This window comes from Cibotium barometz, chromosome 43 (genome assembly GCF_041138505.1).
Source record: "Cibotium barometz isolate CiBa-2024 chromosome 43, ASM4113850v1, whole genome shotgun sequence".
NCBI classification, from domain to species: Eukaryota; Viridiplantae; Streptophyta; class Polypodiopsida; order Cyatheales; family Cibotiaceae; genus Cibotium; species Cibotium barometz.
Genome location: NC_141088.1, coordinates 10,791,282 through 10,801,446, shown reverse-complemented (window position 1 = coordinate 10,801,446; position 10,165 = coordinate 10,791,282). Strand labels below are relative to the sequence as shown.

Below are 10,165 nucleotides of genomic sequence, written 5' to 3'. Positions count from 1 at the left end.
CTACGGTATTCCATACCATTTTATCATATCCATTGGCTAGGCCAACAGTATACTCATGATCACTCCGGGTCTCAGTCAACCCCAACTTCTTGACTAACGAGTAGTTCAAGAAGTTGTGGCTAGCTCCATCATCAATAAAAACTGTGACTCTACGGCCACCTATGGTGCCAAACATGCGCACCGTCATGCGGACCTACAATCGGCTGCCACATCGCTGGTGTCACTGAACAAGCGTGATGCTCATCACAATGACACACTGTCACCTCTCTGAACTCTGCGGAACTGAGAGGGAGTCTCTGCACTGTATGCAACTGCCTAGAAGATTTACCATCTTTTTTGGGCTCGTTGCCACTCGTACTGGCTTTAGGCTTTGGACACTCAGCCTTCGTGTGCCCTACTTCATTGCAATTAAAGCAGCGATTTTCCTTTCGCGCTTTAATATACTGCTCTTTCTTTTGGATTTCGCTGTCTCTTTTCTTCTCGGATGGTCGCGGGTTTTTAGACCAATGACCACCCTGTCCTTCTTGGTCCATCCTATCCCCTTGTTTATCACTGCGGAACCCTTTTCTTTTGAGGCCTGACCTCCTCTTTTCACTACCCTCGGCCCTGCTCTAGAACCACCACGCGCACTACGGCGCTTGATGTCATCAAATATCTGTGCATATTTAATTGCCTCTGCTAAGTCTTTAGGCTGTAAGGGCTCTATGTACTCAAGGTAATCATCTTTGAGGCCTCTCTTAAAGCCTCGCAATGTCTGGAATGCATCGATTCCCTTTAGCTTGAGTACTATCTCCCTGTAGTCTGAGATGTACTGAGTTAGGGATTTGTTCTCCATCGAGCACTTGTTCCATAACTCCCAACTTCTCTCTGCCTCATTAACAGGCAAAAATTCTTTTCAAAACATCATTTCAAATTCCGTCCAAGTGGCAGGGCGAGTTGTCAAACTCATCCACCACTTGTACGCTTTGCCGGTTAATGAGAGGCTAGCCTCTACGGGTTGTATACGGCTAGGTTGCTGTCGTAGCGCGTGCAAATCTGACCACTTCGCTAGAAACATATTGACCGAGTCCTTGTTTCTTTCCTTCTCCTCGCCACCAAAACTAGGCGGCTTTAAGTCTTTTAATAACGACGAAGCTGTCGCTACGGACGGCCCTGCAGGCGCATCGGCCTGTACTCCTGCAACCACTGGCGAGGCTACGCTCACCCGTACCGCAGGAGCTCGGCTACCTCGAGGAGTCGGAGTACTAGCCGAGGCGGCTGTCAGTGCATCTAACCGTGTGGAGATGCTCTGTAGCATCGTGACTAGATCAGCCTGGACTTTACCCATATTGTTCAGTTTGGCATTAAGATATTTAAACAGTCCACTAGAGAGCTCCGTCTCTGTTAGGACATCGGCAAGGTCCAATAGGTCATAATCATCATCGTCGTACTCTAAGAGGTCCTCCTCGGCGACGTCGGTGTTCATGTCCTCTGGCTCATTGGCCAGAAAGGGGTCATCTGCTAATGTGGCCGCTGCGGGCTCGCTGGGTCCTAAGGCAGGGTCAATAGACGAGGAGGGCGCTGGCGGATCACGCGTGATCGACGAGCGCACTCCGGACCGAACAACGGTCGGGCGGGGTCAAACCCGCGACCGAGGACAAGAGACCTGAAAAACCTAGAGAAGTAGAAGGCGGTGGGGACACACTACGCCTAGCAAACATCTTTAATTCTTGCAAAAAACAATGCGAGAACTCGGAAATTACTAAAGAAAAACGCTAATAAAATGAGCAGTGGTGGAGAGAGAATAGTCACCCCCCTTTACGGTCGCCTGTCGATTTGTGTTGCGCTACGAGCCTCCAGACAGCGCCGCTTCTCCGGGATGCTTCGATCCGAGAGAAAAAATGCCTGCAACTCATAAGAAAAATAAATTTGTTCGGGAGGCTGTGCCTGAAACAATCGGTTATCCCTTGCCGGGATTATCCCTCCCCAGCCGAGAGAGGATTCGTTTGAATTTAGTTTCATTTTTAATAAATTAAAAATGAATAATTGAAATATATATAAAAAATAATTTTTTTTTCTTCTTTTCTCCTCTGGTGGACGCTGATGGCTGGTCGGCCCCCTGGCCTAGCTGGCGTTGTGGCTGCACTGGCCGCCGGCTTCTCTGGTGGCCGTCGTCGTCGCCACCTGGCTGGCCTGGCTGGCCACCTAGGCCACCTAGGCTGGCTGTGCCTGGTTGGCCTGGCCGCCCACCACTGGGCTGCTGGCCGCCCGGGCTGGCCCATGGCTCAGGCGATCGAGCAACAGCAGTTCACCCCCCAGCCGAAGCAGCAGCAGCAGTTCGTGCCGCCCACCTCCACACGCCCGCCGTCGCCGCCTGGCCTGGCTGGTCGCGCGGGTATGGCCTGGCCGCTTCAGCGCTGGCCGCGCCGGGCGCTGAATGTATCGTCATTACACCTGGGTGGCTACGCCACCTCTCATTCAAGCAGTTTCACGCAGACCCAAACGTTACATTGCTACAGCCAAGCGTGGGACTGGTCTTCGCCCCTTACCAAACGAAATTTGCTTCGCACTCTATCTACCAAATTCAACATAGAAAAGAAAAAAAACGAAATTTGCTTACCTGCGTTTTGCTTGCTGTGTGTGACGGGGGGGGAGAGAGAGAGAATTCTTCCCTTCCAAAATGTCTTGGCCGCCTCTCTCCACACACTCCATTGGAGATAAGGATGAGGAGATGAATGGTTGAAAACCATTGAGTGGGCTCCGGTCACACGCGGACTCTGACGACCCAATCGAACTGACGCTCTGATACCAGTGTTAGATATCCGTAACGCTGCTACGGGCGTTACCACAGGAGGGGACGGCCTCTAGCTCACCACCCAGCCATAGAGGAAGAATGAGGATTGCCCCTCATCCCCCAGGCTATATAGTGTGTGGCATGCCGTCCACACTAACCTGGCCGCCCATGACTCCGCATGGGCGTCCTCTCCCACTGAACCCCGGACATGGCCATCCGGTTTGCCGTTAGCCTACGTGACATGTCAAGTGCCACATCATTAGGATAGTCCACATAAGTAAAACCCATGGAACCAAAGCTCGCAAAAAAAAAGCTTGCCGCTAAATGCTCGCCGAAAAAATTCCCCACTAGACTACAGAGAGTCAGTGCCATTGTCCACCATGTAGAATTGGCAATTAAAGAACGACATAGAGCTACTAGAAATAGGAATGCATCTCGTCTTCTAGAAATGTTATACACCTACCTGCAACCTATTTGACAGTGTGCTAGACCTACCAATACCATTCGGCCACCAAGGCCGATCGTCGTCTGGTGTCTACACTAGCCGATATTGAAAGTTGCTTAACCATTGTTTTCTCCTCATAAAGGGGGCCTTACGAAACATGAGCTAACTAAACCCATTACAAAATAGAGCAAGGGAGGACATTAATATCTAATATTTAATGCTACCGAAGTGGAAAATTTAATTGCAGACACTTTTGGTATTGTGAGCTTGTATCAAAGCTTGATTGATATCTTGATTGTTAACCTTTTAGTTTTGTTTTTTGGGTCGAGTTCAACTAGGCACAGATGTGCCTTGTTAAACTCCAAAGGCCGGTTTTGGGTCAATTATTATTTGTAAATATTTAAAAATTATTTGTAAATATCTAAAAAGCACTTATTTTGCAAGATTTATATATTTTGACTTGGACATGAAAGAGTTATCAAGTTGGGTTGATTGTCAAGTGTACTAGGTCTTTGGAAACAGGCCTTCGCGAAGCAGCGGCTTTTCGCACCTGTACAGGAGCGATGGCAACGCAACAGAAGAGCAAGAAGCGAAAGGTATAGGCCATATTTTTCCATTTTTTATGTTTGGGGAAGTTAGGTTTCATTCGTTGCCGTTGTCATTGCGAAGCTAGGGTTAGGGTGTCCGTTTCTCTGTGAAGTCTGTGAATCTGGGGGTCTCTTTGAAACCAGGCTTCTCCATCCATGCTGCGAATTCAGGGTTTTTGGAGATGTAACTGGGTGTGGTAAAGGTAGGGTTTTGTGTCTGTGAAGCTAGGGTTTCTACTTCTTCATGGATTATTTTCTGCGTTGCAAGCCCATATTTTGATAGTTCAGCTTTATTTTGTCAATCTGGGGTTAGTTCGATGTGTATTTGAAGCCCATGTCAGGCTTTTTGTTTGGTGTCAGTGGAGCAAAGGCTTTCTATGGCTTACAGATGTGTGATATTATACGAATATAATGCTGTTGCTCTTGGTGCAGTTTGTTGCTGATGGTGTATTCTATGCTGAATTGAATGAAGTCCTCACAAGAGAGCTTGCTGAAGATGGGTATTCTGGCGTGGAGGTTCGAGTCACACCTATGCGCACTGAGATTATCATCCGTGCCACCAGGACGTAAAATGTTCTCGGTTAGTGTGTGCCATATTATGACTTGGTGGGCATAAGTTATTTTGTATTCCACCCGTCCAATTTGGATTGTTTTCAATGGACATTGCTAGCTGCCCTTATTACACACTTGGTTGCTGAAACTGCGATTGCTGCTTTTGAACAGGAGAAAAAGGGAGAAGAATCAGAGAGCTGACATCTCTAGTGCAGAAGAGGTTCAACTTTCCGGAGGGAACGGTCGAATTGTATGCTGAAAAGGTGAACAATCGTGGATTGTGTGCCATTGCACAAGCAGAATCACTGCGGTACAAGCTTCTTGGAGGGCTTGCGGTGCGGAGGTATTGCATCGTTTGACTCTGCATAAATATTTCTGGCATTTGCAAAGCTAGCAAAGTCATGTATAATTTCTGGTGCAGGGCATGCTATGGTGTCCTGAGGTTTATCATGGAGAGTGGTGCAAAAGGTTGTGAGGTGAGTTATTGTTGACGTGCCATTCTTACCAGAGGTGCATGAGTTCTCTAAAGGCTTGATGGACAGTCTATTGTTGCTTTGTCTTCAAGCTCTCGCATGCACCCATCATGCCATGACTAGGGCTTGATGCCAATTCATATTTGTGATAGCCTTCCTTGTATTCAAAGGTTATAGTGTATCTTTGAAAGGAATTAAGGAAGGTGATGGAATTTAGTGGACTTTAGATGAGATTTGCACAAGAAGTTGTGCAGGATAAAGTGGTGCAATGACCAATGACCTGAAATTTTTATGAACTTTATCACTCCATGAGAATTTCAACTTATAGAACAAGTTATGCCATATGTAGGTTATCGTGAGTGGTAAGCTGAGAGCCCAGCGTGCAAAGTCAATGAAATTCAAGGATGGTTACATGATCTCATCTGGCCATCCTGTGAACTTGTACATTGATTCTGCTGTTCGCCACGTGTTGTTGCGACAGGTACTACCTGCCCTTTTCTGAGTTTCGGTTTCTGATACTTGCAATGCATGTAGAACTTGCACTACAAGTTTTTAATGTAGTTCTTAGCACAAGAAAGTGTGCTGAAGCAACTCACCTAAAAATGCTATTGAATTCATATGGTTTGGTGCAGGGAGTCTTGGGAATCAAGGTCAAGATTATGCTTGATTGGGATCCAAAAGGCAAACAGGGTCCAGCCATACCATTACCTGACCATGTGACAATTCATAGTCCAAAGGAAGAAGAGGAGTTTGCCCCGAAGCCGCTGGTTGGCAAAGAAGAGACAGCGTACCAGGTGTCTTGATTGGTTAAGAAAGGTTTCACGTCCTCAATGAAAGGATTTTCTGAGCAATGCAAATTGCATTGCAAGAGACGAGAGTGCTGTCCTTTGCGTGATTTGTGTTCTAGTTGTAATGTCTTTCTGTGATCTTTTTTGAATACAATTTTGGACTTTTACGCTGGTTTAGCAAGTATTGAAGTTTTTTTTATTTTCTGGCTGGTATGTTCACCTCTGGTTCTAAACAAGAGCCTGAACTCTTGAAAAGTGGTGAGGATTGTTTAGATCTCGATGAGAATGTTGCTGTCAGCAGGGCCCCGTCTTGGCCATCAGTCAGGGCTGGATAAGCTATCTTACCCTTCCAATTGTTTGCCCAAGCAGGGATTATTCCAAGTCTAAAACTAGAGAACAGAAGAGAGAGAGAGTGTCTATTTAATTTCTATTAACATGTTTGCTACAAACTAATATGTCTTTCAACTGGATGCTTTGTACTAGATTTCCATATCTACTGATTTCTGTTCTGTCAAAGCTCTAGGAATTTTGAGCTTGCTCTCATATCGCACGCCACTAACTTTAGAGAGAATCTGTCTAGCTGCTGAATCGGTCATGCATGGCTGGCAAATGATTAAAGTTGTGGGTATTGTGTATCCGGAATAGTAATGTGACATTGGATCTATTTTGTTTGGAAATTATTGCTCATCGTGTAATTATTGGTAGTGTCTTGCAGGACAATAACGCTTCTAATGCCTAACATGCCTAGTCTTACGTCAATCATGAATGTTATGGCTATGTTGGCTAAGATGCGTTTTAATGTTCAACTGTAAAGGGGATACCTGAAAACATTGATGCCCGTTGATATTGGACAATTCCAAGACCTTGTGTATGTCTAAAATCTAAATTTTGTGAGAGTCTTAAGCATTGACATTTCACAGCCAAGAGGTTTTTCTAAACTTTAAGTCGACAATTAACACAAGTGTAGTTTTGTGAAGAAAAATTTTCTTGAAGGCCAATGTATCAGTAGAGCCTCTCTTTGTAAAGTTATGTGGAATGCAAATCATGTATCAAAGCAAGCCAAAGGTAGGCTGAATAAAAACATCCATCAAGTCCTCTCAAGGTGTATTACAAGGTGCTGCGTGTCCTTGGTGATGCCCCTCCCTACCTTGACGACAACATATCGATGTGGAAATGGGACCAGCGAGAGGAAACGGCAAAGCTCTGTCGCGAAGATGAGTTGAGTCGAGATTGTGGCTGGTGGGATCATTAAACTAGGTCGGGTGGAATGATATGAGCCTACCTTGGCCATGCAGCCGGGTCGGAGAGACATGAAACACGTGGGACTCCAGAAGGCTGGCTGAACATGTGATGATGTGCTCGAGAGGTTGATGGAGCCGAGATGCATGGTTTGATGGGGGGCTTCTTTGTGGCTCAATGTTTGTGAACCACTTTATGGGCTCGGAACCCTAAGTATTAGATCAGGATGCTCAAAGATGGTAGGTGTTGTTAGGATGGCTAAAAATTTGGTAAAGAGGTAAAAACGGCCATTTGAATAGAATGCAATTCAATGATGACCATAGAGCCGTTGGCATGAAAGTAGCTGTCAATAATAGAGAAACACATATTTCAGCATCAAGATGATGAAATTTGTCCTTGTATATAAATGCCGATCACGAGCGTGTGGATGGTGTGCGACCCACCAAGGACTCAATCTCTTGATACTTAAGCTTAAATAATAAGGTAGCTCTCGGCAGGGTCCAAGAGATGTATTTGGGGACATGTAAATAGAAAAAGGAAATTTTAATGGTCTTGGGCTTCTTACTTAACAACATGCTCTCCAGCCATGTAATAAGCACCAAACCTCTACACTTAATGCCTAAGGGAGCAACAACTCCAGGATGTGAGAAGGTAGCTTTAAGTGCTACATACAACTCTGGATCAGATGTACCTCCTTGCTTTGACTTGATTATCTTAGCGGCCTAAAATTTGTCAAAAAAAGAGCTTTCCATGACAATGATTTTTACTACGTCACTATTTAGACCTGAATCTAACCTTGTCTTTGGTGTGGGCTTTAGATCTTTGGCATGTAGAATCTTCACTAATGATGCAACATCCATATGATGGAGTGCCAGTAGACCCAATAATGGTGCTTATTGCCTGAGATGCGACTCAGTAGTGTGCCTTGATGTAGCCTCGCTTGTCCTTATTTTGACTTTACTATAGTGACTTACGAGGCTGTCATAACCTCTCTTGGTGCTAGAAGTTTTTGTTTGTAAGTTTGAAATGACTTCACAACTAATTTTAACTTCTTAGTAGTAGTGAGGGTATCTAGAATAGATTGAGGTATATTCAATTGATCGAACTATCCAATAATGCGATTGCACTCTGGAATGAGACGACTCTCCATAAGATCTAGCTTCTGGAATGAGACGACTCTCCATAAGATCTAGCTTCTCAGCAAACATGGGAAAGGTCTCGATCGATGATGCGAATCCTACATTTGGGCACTTGTAACAAGAAATTAATGAAACTTGTTTGGCCTTGTAAGGCTTCACCGAGATTGTTGTCACTTTTCCTCAATAATGTTAGCATAATGCTTTCAGTGAAGATATGTAACTCTGGCTTTGTCAATTCTTTCTCTTTTTGCTTTTCACCTGAATGTGCCACTTTCTACAACAAACAAATGATAATATTAATTTTTTAATTTTTAATATTTTAATATTTTAAACACTGAAAAATTTTAAACTTAGCATTCATGGTGGACATATAAATTATAAAGCTAGATCGAGATAAACAAATAGGAGTTAAAAGTATAGATAAAATTAAATTATTTTCATGACTACATTTAATCATTCTAGACAGAAATTATCAAGCAGACACAAGACAAACAAAAAAGCATTGAAAATATTGATTAATTTTTTTGACTATATTTGATCTTGTAAGTGATTTATTGAAAAGGTTCTAAGTCCTATGATGTGCAGTTAGTGTACACATTATTTTTTTTTTTTGACAATGATGTCTCAATCAAAAGAACTTGTATTTGAGGGTCTCGAATAGAAGCAGGCCAAAGAGCCTTCCACACCTAGCATTCATGTCGACAACCATGAGGAAAGGGAGGCAATCTTAACGGATGTAGCTCCTTGACCTCTTACGTGATAGTGAGAGCCCTCACAAAAAAAGAAGAAGCTAATAAGGTATAGCTTGGGCTTGGCATTCATTTGCTAAGGAATGACGCTCGATGAGCCACTCTCCCTATTGCATTTTTCTCGGTTATGCAGCAAGGAGGTCCCCCAAGCTCTAGAAGCTCATGTAATGATGATATTTTTTCATGGGACCCTCGCCCTGCAGAATTTTGCTATCGCACCCCATGGTCACTGATTTCATGGTATTCCTGAAAAAGCACCTCTTGACTTAGCAGAAGAGTGCATTGACCTAAGAATACATGGGTAGAATTCCAGTGGACATTGCCATTTGCAAGGTAGACTTAACATGGCTAGAGGGCATGGGTAGACTTACAAAAAGCTAGTGGATATGGCGTGCCCGGCATATACAACTGCAAACTTTCTATTGTTGTATCTTCGTGTCTCACCGATAGCTTAAATTGCAAATCAAGAAAATGCCTGTTTCTTTAGAACCAGGCAGGAGGCATATCCTCAAGAAATTCCACAAGAAGAGCAAGAAGAAGTCGAAGACCTCCTTGAGGAGCTGGAGCATATGAAGAAGCACAAAGGCCTAGAAGATTTAGAGAGCTCTGAGGAGGGGGAAGGTGAAGATGACCAAGGCAAAGATAAGGAAGATAAGCAAGAGGGCCAAGAGCCAATATAGGACACAAATAGGGAAGGCCCAAGGTTAGGTGATCACAAAAAATAATTAAATGTAAAAACGCATTTTGACACCGTGCGGGTTATTTTATGTGCATATGTCATGTCTTTATGATGTGATTTATGTTTATGTTTAAACTTAAATCAAAAAACACATTTCGATCTAATGTGGATCATTTTGTTGTACATATTTTGCATTCGTGTGATGCATTTTATGGATCATTTTGTTGTACATATTTTGCATTCGTGTGATGCATTTTATGTATTATATAAGAAATAAATTACATTTTAATCTCTTGTGGATCATTTTGTGTGCACATATTGATATCTTGTGCTTACCCCAAATCCCAAGCTCAAAAATATTAATAAATTACATTTTGTCTTCTTGTGAAATATTTTGTATGTTTAGTTTTTTTGTATGAGCATCTTTTAACTATTTGCAACTCCTCCTCCAATGCCGTTATATAGGCATGCTTGACCTCTAGATGTATTGTAAATGGTGATTTCTTCACACCCCTCTTTTACATTCAAGCTTGGCACCACTACATGATGTTTTATCTTCATTGGCACCTAGAAAATGGGCTGTCTATTTGGCATTCTTTGAAAGTTTATAGGTTGCGGTGCTGTTGTAACTTTGTTGACATTCTTCCACCTTAGCCTTAGTCTCCTCCCTGCCTTCTTCAACTTGGTCTTTACCCTTCTCTACTTCGTGTTTGGCGCCCTTTTCTGCTTCAGTGCCAGCCC

At 43.6% G+C, this 10,165-nt stretch overlaps 1 pseudogene across 1 annotated transcript; it reads left to right on the top strand.

Annotated features, from left to right (window-relative positions):
• Positions 1 to 3,664: 3,664 nt before the first annotated feature.
• On the top strand, positions 3,665 to 5,785 carry LOC147613512 (small ribosomal subunit protein uS3y-like; annotated as a pseudogene). Its single transcript, XR_015263206.1, has 6 exons — positions 3,665 to 3,814; positions 4,238 to 4,385; positions 4,529 to 4,700; positions 4,779 to 4,833; positions 5,180 to 5,311; positions 5,463 to 5,785. The product of XR_015263206.1 is annotated as a small ribosomal subunit protein uS3y-like (transcript).
• Positions 5,786 to 10,165: the final 4,380 nt, after the last annotated feature.